The sequence below is a fragment of the Lissotriton vulgaris genome, chromosome 1_1 (genome assembly GCF_964263255.1).
Source record: "Lissotriton vulgaris chromosome 1_1, aLisVul1.2, whole genome shotgun sequence".
NCBI lineage: Eukaryota > Metazoa > Chordata > Amphibia > Caudata > Salamandridae > Lissotriton > Lissotriton vulgaris.
Window position 1 is genome coordinate 280,159,269 of NC_141685.1, and position 4,278 is coordinate 280,163,546.

The following is a 4,278-nucleotide window of genomic DNA, read 5'->3' on the forward strand; positions in this document are numbered from 1 at the left end:
TAGCCTGCGAGTCCATGTTTTTAGGGGATTGCTGCGCTCTGTCCGAGGACCGCGGAGACCCTCTGTTTTTATAGGCTAGGCAGAACTCCTGTGCTTCGGTGGGGGAGTCAAAGATGCAAAACTTGCCATCGACGTCCACCCTCAGTCTGGCATGGTACAGCATGCCATAGCGCAGTCCCAGCTTGCGCAGCGAGGCCTTAACACCAGTGTACTTACGACAGGCGTCTTGCACCATCAACGTGAAGTCAGGAAAGAAAGAAAGTACCCCACCCTGCCATTTCACTTCGCCCGCCTCACGAGCGGCCTTCAGGGCAGCATCCCTATCTCTAAAATTCATGAGTCTGGCAATGATGGGGCGAGGTGGCAGGCCCGGGGCAGAACGAGGGCCTAATGATCTATGCGCCCGTTCCACCACGAAGCTAGCTGTAAAGGTGTCCCTGCCAAACAATTCGATCAGAAGCTGCTCCACAAAAGTGTCAAAGCGGCCAGTGGCCGTCGTCTCCGCCACACCAAGAATGCGAATGTTATTGCGCCTACTGCGCGCCTCCAAATCCTCGTTCTTAATGGCCACCTCCTTGAGGATCTTCTCCACTCGCTCCAGTCGTTTCAGCGTGGAAGTAGCACCATCTTCAAGATCAGAGACTCAGGACTCAGCCAAATCCAGACGCCGGTCGTGAGACTGAATTTTCGCGCCCATCTCGGCCATCTTCTGATCAAGGGCGTCAAAGCGGGAGTCAATGGCCTTGAACCCCGCTCGCATCTCACCAAGCATTTCAGCCACCATCCCCGCCATGTCCGGTGGCGCAGGGCTAGCCGAAGCAGCAGGTCTGGCAGTCTGATTGTCGGCCGAGCAGATGGGGGGTTTATCGAAGCTGAGCTTCTTCTGAGTGGGGTCCTTCCGTCGCGTTGTGGCTGGTGGGCCCATCCTGCCTCCAGCCGGCCGGTAGGATGAGGGGGCAGCAGCAGGAGCAAAGGTATGGGCAGCGCAGGGAACAGGCGTGTGTCGATGGCAAAAGACAACGGCGGGGGCGAGAATGTAGAGCCCCCACCAGATGGAGATATGCGGGGCCGCTCTAGAGACCCCCGAGAGACCCCCCCGCGCACCCCCCGCCACCCCCCGAACGCACCCCGGACAGCCGCCCGCCGCCCCCCACCCGTCACCACCCAGTCCAGGCAGGCCCAGAAATCGAGGCCCCGGCTCCCGAGGCCGGACCAGGCCCGAAGGTCTGGAGCAGCACCGGGGGCCAAAAACCCCCACCAAAGGGACCCGCCCGGGACCAGCAACGGACCGGGGGGGGCAGAACAGCAACCCGGATGCCAAGGGGGGGGCGCAGGAACCCGAGGGAGACTCACCAGGCGCTCCGGCGCGTTAGGGTGCACGTCCGGCGGGACCCCACAGGCCCCACCACCCCTCCGCAAGCCTCAACGTCTACGCCGTCCCCCAATCTCAGGCAGCGACCATCAGCACTCCACGGCCCCCGGGGACAGAGGCGGGCATTTGCAGACCCCTGGCAGCGCCGGATCACATGGAAATGTCGCCGTCTTTCAGCCCGTCCGGCGGAGCTCTACAATCAGGCGGCCATTACGATCGCCTGCGTAGCCACGCCCGGGTGCCAGGGGAATTTATGGTTCAGCATGGGTATGGGTTTTGGGGTGCCAGGGGTAATTTTAGGGTTTAGGGCAGGTGTGGGTTTTCGGATGTCAGGGGGCTATTTTAGGGTTCAGGGTGGGTATGGGGTGCCAGGGGACATTTTAGGGTTCAGCGTGGGTATGTGTTTTGGTGTGCCAGGGGTCATTTTAGGTTTCAGGGCAGGTGTGGGTTTTGGGGTGTCAGGGGGCAATTTTAGGGTGCAGGGTGGGTATGGGTTATGGGTTGCCAGCGGGGAATTTATGGTTCGGGGTGGGTATGGGTTATGGGGTGCCGGGGGGGGGATTTATGGTTCAGCATGGGTATGGGGTTTGGGGTGCCAGGGGTAATTTTAAGGTACAGGGTGGGTGTGGGTTTTGGGGTGCCATGGGATTAATTTTAGGGTTCAGCGTGGGTATGTGTTTTATAGTGCCAGGGGTAATTTTAGGGTTTAGGGCAGGTGTGGGTTTTGGGATGTCAGGGGGGTACGTTAGGGTTCGGGGTGGGTATGGGTTATGGGGTGCCAGGGGACATTTTAGGGTTCAGCGTGGGTATGTGTTATGGGGTGCCAGTGGGGAATTTATGGTTCAGGGAGGGTGTGGGTTATGGGTTGCCGGGGGGCATTTATGGTTCAGCATGGGTATGGGGTTTGGGGTGCCAGGGGTAATTTTAAGGTTCAGGGTGGGTGTGGGTTTTGAGGTGCCATGGGATTCATTTTAGGGTTCAGCATGGGTATGTGTTTTATAGTGCCAGGGGTAATTTTAGGGTTTAGGGCAGGTGTGGGTTTGGGATGTCAGGGGCTAATTTAGCGTTCATGGTGGGTATGGGTTATGGGGTGCCAGATGGAAATTTATGGTTCAGCATGGGTATGGGTTTTGGGGTGCCTGGGGTAATTTTAAGGTTCAGGGTGGGTTTGGGTTTTGGGGGGCAAGGGGGAATTTATGGTTCAGCATGGGTATGGTTTCTGGGGTGCCAGGGGAAGTTTAAGGTTCAGGGCGGGTATGGGTTTTGGGGCTCCAGGGGGGTGATTTTAGGGTTCAGGGTGGTATTGGGTTTTGGGGTGCCAGGGGGTAATTTTAGGGTGTGGGGTGGGTATGGGTTTTGGGGTGCCGGGGAGGGATAATTTTAGGGATAGGATGGGTATGGGTTTTGGGGTGCCAGGGGTAATTATAGATTTCAGGGCGGGTATGGGTTTTAGGGTGTGAGGGGGTTAATTTTAGGGTTCAGCGTGGGTATGTGTTTTGGTGTGCCAGGGGTAATTTTAAGAATCAGGGTGAGTATGGGTCTTGGGGGGCAATGCATCAAACTAACAAAAATGTGTGCTTTAATTGTTGTCCAGTTTCAAATGCAGAACTCACCACATTTTTTTCTCAGCTTGACCTGAGCATTAACCGATCTTGATTATCTGCCATTTTAGCTCCGCCCCATTGATTTACATTAGCCACGCCCCTTCATCTGCCATGTTAGCCCCCCCCCGAAATTAAGACCTAGTTGCGCCCCTGATCTATATATATATTTCAAAGCAGAGAGCTGGCCTTTATTGCGATCACCAGTGTAGTTGCTGCTATAGAACTCTACAGGGACCTCTGGGGACTGCCAGTGGTACTGCACCTCTTCCTGCTCCTCCAGAGATATTTAGTTAATTGTTACTCGGCCTCGGCCTTCCCTCGCGGAATCCATATTTCGCACCTCGACTGTGATGTCACTAGTGTCAGTGTCTCTTTAGCCAGTGGGCCCAGGGCCCGCTACTTAACACTGTGCAAGTCTGTTTTGTTGAACTTTTAGCTCGTTGCAATCATTTATTTACCGCTGGAGGGACAACTTCTTGCAAAGGATTCTATTTAGCAGCAAATCTAGAACGGAGGTAACCTGGAATAAAGAAATCCAGTTAACAAAACAAGCTCAAATTAATTGGGCACTTTCAGCAATCAACAACGAACCTCACTGTACTCGTTTATATAAAATCTGCTGGCAACACCCACCATTGAATAGCATAGTAAGACATAGCCATAAATGGTCCGTGACATTATTTCCCACTACTTATTTAAACGAGTTTCATATCGAGATCCTAAAATCATTACTCAGCACTCCAACCATTCTAGATTAGAACAGAAGACTTTCTTCATATCTTTCCTTTACAATGATGTGACGGCTTCTCTTAATAAGAAACCTTCTAGACAAATAGTAAAGAGCCATAGTAATTGTGGTCAGTGTAATTTCAAGTCCTAGCGCTAAAAAATACCTACTTTTAATAGGTCCCCTTTATTATATTAATTGTTGATTGAAATGGAAAGGAGTAAAAGATCTGAGGGCACTAAAATAAGTTATTATTGACAATTTAACAAAGACAATCAAGGAAAAGAAGTCCATGGCATTGCACAGAAAAGATGCAAATATTAGTACCTCGGCCACGCCCTGCTTGAGATCCGACAAACCAAACACCTCACTGGTTTAGAATGGCTCGCCATTGGTTTGGACGTCACTGGAATGAGAGGCGTGGCGTCCATGCTGGATCGGGTTGAAAGACTTAAAAGCGGGAAGATATTTTGCTAGCAAGCGGCCATGACAGATTGGGGTAAAATGTCGGCCTTGACAGAATGACGATAAAGTTGTCTCGCGCACATGTCCGAGGAGCTCTTTTTTCCGCCGAA

General features: G+C 52.9%; 1 non-coding gene across 1 annotated transcript; it reads right to left on the bottom strand.

Annotated features, from left to right (window-relative positions):
* Nucleotides 1-3,774: 3,774 nt before the first annotated feature.
* LOC147746983 (U7 small nuclear RNA) lies at nt 3,775-3,830 on the bottom strand. Its single transcript, XR_015300495.1, has one exon. It is a non-coding gene; the product is annotated as a U7 small nuclear RNA (small nuclear RNA).
* Nucleotides 3,831-4,278: the final 448 nt, after the last annotated feature.